Raw genomic sequence first — 10,597 nt, 5'->3', positions numbered from 1 at the left:
GCGATGAAATTTTCGCCCAGTTAGCGCGCTTTTGGGGCTACTTTGTAAGATCATGCTGAATGTGGAGCCTTTTGTGGAACGAATAGTGGGGAAACTAGGAAAAGTCATAACTCCTTCAGTTTTCCACCAAATTGGTTGCAAAAAGAGGCTAGATAGCCATCTTTGAGTATTATGGACTGATTGGAGTAGGTTTCAGAAGCATTTGAGCATTGTAAACACACATTTTTACACTTTTGAGCATAATAGAGAGGTCCAAGCCATTGGAAGCTGGACCAAGGAGACGTAGCCCAGGAGGGATGAACTCATTTATCATGTGCTTGTTGTAATGTGTTTTTGATGATGTTCCGTACATGTTTATGTTGCTGTTTAGTTTTTGGTTTATGTTAAATTGTTCATAAAATTAACATAAAAACTCTTCATTTCACTTGCAAAAATTGATGAATCCTTAAGCACAATGAAAGCATTTTGTTTATAATCTTAGGAAGATCTTAGAACTACAAACTAATATTCTAAATCAGATCACCTAAGTCAAACCAAGAATCCATGAGGGAATTTCTACTAAAAATATAGAGTGGAGTCATGAAGGCCTATCTCCTTTATCAAATTAAGACATCAAATTCTTTTTTATCATACCAAGCTCGTAGTCCTACACAACTGTTATGGGTGGTTTCTCAACTACTCTACACAACAAGAACCTTAAGAGAAACATCTATTAGGCTATTGGTGGTGTATACTTACATGAAAGAGGAGTGATACCTATCAAACACTGATTTTGGGCTCATCACATAACCAAATATGGCTATTGAAGACTGACACATGTTAAAAGGGAACCCCTTCACCACTTCCTATAGTCCATAAAACAATCTCCTTCTCTTCAATGCTTCTCATGCATAATATAACCAACAATTAAGTTTCTCTCGGTCTACCTGATTCAGTTTGAGGGATACCTCACTAGTTTCCAAAACTAACACATTTTAATCCTTGACTTGCTCAAAGGCGTATTATGACTGAAGGGATGCTATGTCTCCCACTATCTAAGTCCCTCTTCCACAAACCCTGTGGTTCAATATCCAGACTTTGAATTACCATTCAAGAGTTCACAAGCTAATATCACTCTATAGCACGTGGTGGGTTCAGGTTCACACAGTCTCTCTAAAATGGCTCTCCTCTGTTCTTGTGCATGCATATATTTTTCATTTTCCCCCTTATTTTATTTTTTCTATTTCCTTCATGGGTTTGTTTCTTCATGTTTCTTCCTTGAATGGTTTTCTATCAAGTTTTCCCATGTTGGTCAGTGGTAAATTTCCCATACCCTTAGACAGTCTTAGTACTACTACCCACTCCTCTCATAGCTGCGGGTATTTATTGTTGCACCTTCACATTAGATATTTTCTTAGGGAAAGGTTCAAAATATTGATTCTTATGTACATTTAGCTCAACCAATATCCATTGGAAAAAAATAATGTTCATATTCCCCTTTGTTTCCTCCCCTGCTCCTTATTACTTTTCATGGTTCATATCATATCAAGGCTTCACCGCTTCATTAGATGGTAAGTTAAATTGTGATTACAAGCATTCAAAGTCTTTTGGACATTAACATTTGCATTCCCATACAAGGACCAATAACATAATTAATTACAATTACAATGTCAACATGTTTAATCTTTGGGGATGTTACAATCCCCTCCCCCTTAAAGGAGCTACGTCCTCATTATTCACTCCATTTCAAATGTCATGTTCAATAACATTAGACTATTTCAAGTGCCTTTTGTTCATTGCAATAGTCATGGACTACTACCTTTCAATTGCACCAACATCTTTTCTCATTTGTATCATCATCATTCTTCATGTTCTTTATCCTTTCCACTACTTTAACAATGGTATTTTCTTCATGGTATAGTCACTTTCACACTTATGGCATTCCTACAATAATTATTAGCAAAAATGTGTATTAAAATATTTTTCTAAGCATAAACATTTTCCTAAATTTCACGAATCCAAAGAAACTATTTATTTGACCACAATACTTATCTATATTGTTATCCTTTGCTTCATCATGTTTCCAATATAACAAGTTTAGCTGACTACTTGTAATCAGATGTACTCATTCACTCTCCCAATTTAGTGATTGTGCAACAAGTCTCCCCTTCCCTGTAGTTACTCACCATTTCAATGTCTCGGTAATCCCCTTCCTTGGGTGTCCTACCCAACCAATATCCTCATGTCTTGCAGGCTCTTTTGCTTCTCAACCTTTAGCTTTTCCAACTAAGGAATTTACCAGATCCTTCTAAGGAGGCATCACATGGAATACTTCCAAATATTTCGTTGCACCACTATGATTTATAGCCATTTTCTAGTCTCCCTATATAGATACATCAACTCACATATATCACATGCATAGAGTTCCCATGAGATTTACCATAAAATTTTCAATCAACAATTTTATTTTCCAAACTTTCTTATATAAAAACCAAGTCTTACAACTAGGAGACTCCTCTCCTAATATTCAGATTTTTTTTATTTGTAAATGATAACATTCCCATTCTTCACCAAAACCACACCCAATACATTCTACCTTCAATTTACATGTTCACACCCACTACAATGTGTTAGTCTCTCTAAATTAAAATCCTTTCAATATATCATTTATGACCATTACTAAATTGGTTTCAAAATCATCATTAGTTCATCCTTATGTCATCATATTCAATTGCATAAAAATAAAAAGAAAATCATTACACTGCACAACTCATTCAAAATTGTCTTAACCATATAGAAATTAAAGCTTTTCATACTCACAGATAAAAATGTCAAGCTCAAGAGTTTCGTTTTCATTTTCTCTACATACAAGATTCAATATTTCACACTTCAAGTGCTAAGTCGAGGCCTATTATCCGATCGAAACATGGTCAAATAGGCTAAAACAATACAAAATGGAGTCCTTCACTAATCTCGTAAGATTAGTCCCTCGATGCCTCTCCTCCTTCGTTTTGTTATTCACATAATATTGTGAGCTTGTTAAACAATGCCTTTTATAACTAATAAAAAATTTAAAACATCAATAGGCTCATATAAAAATAAATTTAAACCATAAATTTTACTTATAAATATTTAAATTAATCATCATAAATTTTAATAATTAATAACTTAATTGTAAATATGTAAATTTGGCCTCATATAAAAATAAATTTAAACCATAAATTTTACTTACAAATATTTAAATTAATCTATCATAGATTTTAATAGTTAATAACTTAATTGCAAATATGTAGATTTAGTTTGGTTGATTTCACATACATCAATTCTCTTTCTAGCTAACCAAAGTCTTGTTTATTGTTATAACAAAAAGTTATTCCTTAAGGATGGTTATCAATTTCCACGGTTGATTTCAAATAAAGCAATTCTCTTTCCACAGTTGATTTCATATAAAGCAATTCTCTTTCTAGCTAACCAAAGTCTTGTTTCTTGTTATAACAAAAAGTTATTCCTAAGGATGGCTATCAATTTCCACCAAAATATTACAAAAAAATCTATTAGATATTAATGACAAAGTTTTTCTATATATAGATAAAAAAAATTTCATTTATAGATATTGAACTATATTTAATTTGTATTTTCATTTATAGATATTGAACTATATTTAATTTGTTTATGATCTTTCAATGCAAAACAAAGTTTTTTAATGTTATTGTAAAGTTTTTTTGTAAATTTTTAGAGTAAAAGTTGTGGTGAATCCCCAAACAAAATAGACATTTTTCACTTAATAAGAATTATATTTAAATAAAATGAACATTTTTTATTTAATCATAATTATGTTATGTGAAATATAAGATATTATCCAGATTTTATATATAACCAAAAAAAATATTACTCATACATACATGAAAAACAAATAATCATTATAAAGTTTTGATTTATAAATTGATTGCCTCATTCATGGGCAAGCGGAACTGATAAAAATTATTGAATCACTAAAAGTTATAGAATTTAAATAAATAACTCGATGATGATAAAACTCACACTAATTAGCTGAATTATACCTTATGGTTTAAGCAATTACAAGGGGTGTTGTCTAACCAGCCCACAATTTTGACTTCTCACCAAAACCATTTGTAACTGGGTCAGATTTTCTCAAAATTCTATCAGAATTTTCATTTCATTATTTTACGGGAATTTTTAGACTATGCCATTACAAGGTTCCAATATAAACGACAATTACAATATTCTAATAAAATCTCCAGCTATTCATGTCAAACGCTCAAAGCATCTTTGACAAGAAATGAAAAAACGAAAAGTGGAGCAGAGAATTTTCTCTTCTCAATATTAAGAATTAGTTAAGTAAGATTACATTGGAAGCATCAGTAATAAATGACTGGAGTGAAAATCGACTAATTGAAACTGAACTAGGACACTTGGATGTACGGTTTTGACACCTAGTAGGTGGTTAGAATTAGATTCTCCAACACTCGCCCTTAATTACAACCACATAAAAATTTAATTAAGATGTGTGCTAGTCTATGTCTCAGCTAGGCTTACAATGTGAAAAATTGACATCAACTAGATTTACTTTTCTTATTCTCTTCTTCCAGATCCTGTAGCCTCTAAGTTGTTTCAAGTTTTTCTTCTTGTTGTAGGCTTCAAATTTCAGTTTCTTTATTCGCTGGTGCAGGTCTTCCATCGTTCCAAACTGTCTAAGCATGCCCTGGACTTCTTCAAAAAATGGCTTGTATGTGGGTTGCTGCCACATATTATCTTATGTATTGCGCTTTTCATCATCAATCTGCTACAACATAAGATGAGAATACAAATTTATCTCTTCAAAACTCCAATACCTGAAAATTTCATTCATGTGTTCATCATGTTGTCTTCAACATTAATTTCTGTAGCTTCTATGTACACCTCATTTAGACATGGTGTTGTAAGCCATGCTTCAAGGAACTTTAGCTCTTCTTCATAATCGTTCTGTGTACCTACACACTGGAAATCAATGTTAGAATTAAAAGTATTTGTAGAACCACATTGGTTCTTTTCTCTAATGAGAGCTTTCTCCTGTTTCACTTCCAACTTTTCTTCTGCCTATGTCTATGTTTTATCTTTATGGACTTCCTTCTTTGCCTTTGTTTGTATCTTTGTTTTTGTCTCCGTCTCTTCCACTTCTTTACTAACCTGTGCTTCTGTAGACCAGTTGTCTTCCACTTGGTTTTTAGATCCAAGTGAGATTTTCTCACTAAATAACATCATGTCTATATGATGTTTTTGTTGCATCATCTGCAACCATTCATCATTAGCAAACAATTCTTCATCAAATTTTACATCAGCAATATTAATTGTTGAATTCACCATAGTATTCGTTGCTCCAATGAAAACTTCACTGTCATCAACAATCCCTGTTGCTGGATTCACCAAATTGTCATCAACAAGTTTTGTTGTTAGATTCACCAAATTGTCAACAACAAGCTTTGTTGCTGGATTCACCAAATTTTCATCCACTTGCAACTGTGCATAGTGGGATTCACAATCATTTATGCACTCCTTCTTTGCTTCTTCTGCAAATTTATCACAATCATCGTCTGTTTGTGGCTGAGCACAGTGGGATTCAACAAACATTTTATCTTCAACTTCAATGCTCCCCCTTACACCAAAACTCCTCTCAAGGTATCCCAAGCTTCCTTGGATGTCTTGGCATCTGAAATGAGGGGAAGAATGACATTCTTCTGTCTTTTCACCTCCAAATCTAAAAATGCCTCAAACATCTCTTGTTGTCACTTTTAGCTTCTCAACCTCTTAGCTTTTTCCATTTGTTGAGTGTTGGCTCACTATGATTCAACAAGCCAATCAAATAATAAACATAACAACTATGTGCAATGGCTACGCTTTTGTTTCGCACTAAAAATTTACTCTTGTTCCACAACAACTTTCTTTATTTAAAAAAAAAAACAAACATAAACCAAACCATATCATATAAATCCAACCCTTTTAAAAAAATTCATGCACCTTTTTAACCCAAAATAAATAAATAAAAATAAAAATATTTCAACATATAACTCTTTTTATTTTTTTAAACCTTTTTAAAAGCCCTTTAATATTTCAACATATAACTCTTTTTATTTTTTTAAATCACATGGATGCCTTTTTAAAGGCTCTTTAGTATTTCAAGATGGAACGCAAAGCCCTTTTAAAAAAAACACATGAGCCCTTTTAAAATAATGCAATTAGAGGCTTTTAAAAATTACATAAAATGGAACCCTTTCGAGAATTACTTAGCAGCTTTATCCTTTAGGGACTCATTACCCTCCATTATCATTCGCCTCCAAGGAACTCGTTCAATCGTAAATACCTTTGTTGAAATCACGTGCATTTACTGATGGCCTATGGCAGGGCATTTACCGATGGCGTATCGCAGCGTTTTTGTGAATTTCGGGACTTTACCAAGTTCAACGCACGGCTCTCTGGGCATGGGTGCGTTGAGTACTAAAGATTTTTTTTTTTAAATAAAATTTTGGTTTCCTTTTTCAGAACTGGCTATTTCTGGTTTTGTGAAAGGTTTTTCTAATTTTTTTCCAAACTTTTATTGCTCTCTCAAAGAGTGTTATGCAGGTTTGTTTTTGCTCTCATTTGGCTAACTGGCTGCTCTCTAGCTATGATAAGAAATGTAGAAACAAAAAATGGAGCAAAAAGATTTGCTCCTCTAACCATGATACTATGATAAGAAATGAAAAAACAAAAAATGAGCAAAAAGATTTGCTCTTCTCATATTACGAATAATAGAACATAAGATTTGGTCTTCTCAATATTATGAATTAGTAATATGAATAATAGAACATAAGATTTGGTCTTCTCAATATTATGAATTAGTTAAATAAAATTATATTGGAAAACACTAGACTATGAAACCTAAAAAATGGCCGGAATTAAATTTTCCAACAATTTTCACCAAGCTTCATATACGCTGCAGTATCTCTAACACTTGCTTCATGGAAGGCCGCTGATTTGGCAATTTGCTCGTACACAACAACCCAATTTTTAACAGACGGAGCATTTGCTCTCCACAACTTCTACCTTCACCATCAGCTTGTAGAATTCGCGAGTCCAATATCCCCTGCTGCACCACCACTTCCCACTCCTCTAACTCTCTGCACGGTAATTTGCTGCGGATCCATCCCACAATGTCAAGGCTTTCTCCGTATTCCATTTCGCCGGTTGCTCTCTTTCCACTTACAAGCTCCAGCAGCACCACCCCAAAGCTGTATACATCGCTCTTCTCATTCACCTTCATACCCATGCAGTACTCTGCAACAATACCAAAACCGATGATGTATCACATCTGGCACCCACTCATATTGTTTGATCAATCAACATTACTTGTACCAAAAAAGACTTGAAATGAATTGTTAGGAATAGCATACAATACTTTTTACCTGGGGCAATGTAGCCATGAGAACCCCTGAAACCAGAAATTGTCAAACCATCCCCTCCAGCCTCCAACGGATGATGACGAGATGATATTCTTTTGGCTAAACCAAAATCGGCAATCTTGGCTTCAAACTCTGAGTCCAGCAATATATTACTGGATTTCACATCTCTATGCAATATTGGAGGCCTACAATCATTATGCAAATAGAAGAGCCCACGAGCTACACCAACTGCAATCTTTTGGCGGACTGGCCACTCCAGTATTGCCATTGATTCTGATCCATGAAGGCGATCAAACAGGCTTCCATTTTGTATGTATTCAAATACCAATAACTTGAAATCTGAGTCTGCGCTTGAGATGCAGCACAGGAGTTTTAAGATGTTGGCGTGTCTGATCAAACCCAGGGTCTCAACCTCCGCTTCAAATTCAGTTTTCTTGTTCTTTATAATTTTCTTCACAGCCACCTGCTGCCCCTTTGGGAGAGTCGCCTTGTAGACTTTTCCAGCTCCACCGGCTCCAATCACATTCTCCTCTGTCAATTGCGGTAGGATGTATTTTTCATCCAGTTCCAGGCCTTTGTGAAAATATTCAATATTCCATTTCAGCGTTGATTTGCTCATAAAGAAATTGCTGAGTTTGGTATGGGTATTGAAATAAGCAACATAAACCAAACACGAAAGCAATACAATTGCTACTATTGGGACTAAAATTACCGGTAATAATGCATCTCCTTTCTTTGAAGAACACGATCGGACCCTAAGCAGAGCTGGATCACCACAGAGATAGGGATCGCTGAGAAAACTATCTTTAAAAGCCCAAACCTGGAAAGAGGAAGGAATTGAACCAGACAAGTTGTTGCCAGATACGTTGAAAAGGGTCAACCTTGGATTCCCCAATTCAGGAGGAATACCCCCCTCCAGTAGATTGTTTGACAGGTCCAGAGAGTTTAAAATTGACATGGAGGCTAACCATGCAGGAATTTCTCCTGTTAACTGGTTGTTGGCAAGATTCAGCTCAGAGAGAACTGCCAATGACATTATTCCCTTTGGAATCTCCCCAGACAATAAATTGTGATCAAGCTGGAGGCTAGTGATATTACGCAAACCTGCAAGTTCATCAGGAAGAGGTCCCCAGAGTCGGTTATTGCTTGCACTAAAGTTGACGAGTTTCCTCAGCTGTCCAATCTGTGAAGGAATGATTCCGCTGAACAGATTGTTGGAGATCTGTAACCATTGCAGTTCCTTCGCTCCCCCAATCTGTATAGGAATCTGGCCTTCAAACATATTATTATAGACCTTCAATTCGATAAGGTTTTGAGAGCTCCATAATGCCAGAGGAACCTCACCACTTAGCTGGTTATCATACAGCTGTGCGTATTGCAGACTGTTGCAAGACTCTAAGGACTGCAAGCTCCCATTGAAATTGTTTGAAAATATAACCAACGCGTAAAGATTTCTTCCCTCACATAGATGTGCAGGCAGAGGACCCCTGAAATTGTTCTCTGAAACATCAACAAGCCAAAGATGAGAATGTGTACCCAAATTCTGTGGCAACTACCCAGTAAGCTTGTTACTGGAAAGATCCAAGCTTGTCAGGTTAACAAGCATTCCTAGCTGTGCAGGGACAGACCCCGTGAGGTTGTTCTCCCACAAAGACAAGGTTTCCAAATGGGCCAAATTTGCAATTGTTTCAGGAATTGTTCCATTCAGCTGATTACTTGAAAAGTCCAAATATTGTATGCTCCTCAGCCCGTCAATATTATGCGGGATTTCTCCAGACAGCTGGTTTTCCCATAGAGATAGTTCTGTCATCTTTGACAAATTCATCAAACTTGCGGGAATGTTGCCCGAGAGATGATTCTTAGACAAATCCAAGCTCTCCAGCTCCGTCAAATTGCCGAGAAAAGCAGGAATTGAACCAGTCAGCATATTAACATCCAGCCACAGTGTCTTCAGATTCGGTAACATGACGAAGCCTGGAGGAATATCTCCAGAAAAATTGTTAGACCCCAACTTCAAATGACTCAACTCACTCAGTGCATAGATGTTATGCGGTAAGCTTCCTACGAACAGGTTCTCTGACAAATCCAACGTCTGCAAATGCTTGCAAGCCAACAATCCATTGGGAAATGGACCTCCGAAATGGTTGGATTGCAGTATCAAATCTGTGAGATTGTGAAGGCCACATATAGTAGAAGTCAACCTTCCTGCAATGGAAGCGTTGGAGAGATTAAGTTTAGTAACGACATTGAATGGAGTATTACAAAATACTCCATTCCAACCACACGGATTTTCATCAGACGCATTCCAGTCGCTCAAAACATGATGTTTGTCAATCCAATCCATCTCTTTTATTTGCAGCAGGATTTTCCCTTCGTCAGAGATGGCATTGCATGAAAGAAGTAGCAAGAGACTGAGGATAAAGAAGAGGAGCGTTCTGAGAAATATGGATTCGAAAGAGAGGCAGACCATGGTTGTTTGGCGTTTTAATTTGGCTCTGTAAAAACGAAGTACCCACAAAAACAAATGTAAATGGCTCTGTAAAAGTGTCCATATATGGTTTTGGTAGGTTAACAATGAGAGCATATGTTTTCTACATACCGTGGTACTTATTTGGACTAACAGTCTATATTTATCTTCATTATGATTGTCAAAGTTATAATGAAAAGTATTTAGAAAATATTTTACAATGATTATCAAGATAAAAAGTAGTATTATGTAATATGTTAATCAGTGGCTTTGCATCTTGTCCATGCGATAAGAATAAAATGATATTCATTAGATAAAATAGAAAAGCAATAAATAAATCATAAATCATTGACTTTGTTGATAATGCTTGATATTTATATTAGAAAAATGATTATAAAAAGTATTATCAAAATTATAATAAAAAATATATTAAATATTTTTAACAAGATTATAAAAATTATAAAACTTTGTTGATAATGTTCGATATTTATATTAGAAAAATGATTATAAAAAGTATTATCAAAATTATAATAAAAAATATATTAAATATTTTTAACAAGATTATAAAAATTATAATATAAAATATAAAATAATATATTATTTGATTTTAACCAAAAAAAATAAAATTTGATACAAGTTTAATAGCATATTAATTTCTATTGATTTGTTATTTTCAATAACTTTATCCATATATAAATATATAATTTTTTATATA

At 34.5% G+C, this 10,597-nt stretch overlaps 1 pseudogene across 1 annotated transcript; it reads right to left on the bottom strand.

The window, feature by feature from the left end:
• Window positions 1-6,940: 6,940 nt before the first annotated feature.
• On the bottom strand, window positions 6,941-9,909 carry LOC149181174 (uncharacterized; annotated as a pseudogene). The gene is made up of 2 exons (XR_016256720.1): window positions 7,419-9,909; window positions 6,941-7,290 (listed from the first exon to the last, which is right to left on the bottom strand). The product of XR_016256720.1 is annotated as an uncharacterized LOC149181174 (transcript).
• Window positions 9,910-10,597: the final 688 nt, after the last annotated feature.

The sequence above is a fragment of the Pinus tabuliformis genome, chromosome 3_2, assembly GCF_031772625.1.
Source record: "Pinus tabuliformis cultivar Carrire ecotype Pingquan chromosome 3_2, CPIR1, whole genome shotgun sequence".
NCBI classification, from domain to species: domain Eukaryota; kingdom Viridiplantae; phylum Streptophyta; class Pinopsida; order Pinales; family Pinaceae; genus Pinus; species Pinus tabuliformis.
This window is presented reverse-complemented; position numbering and strand designations above follow the sequence as displayed.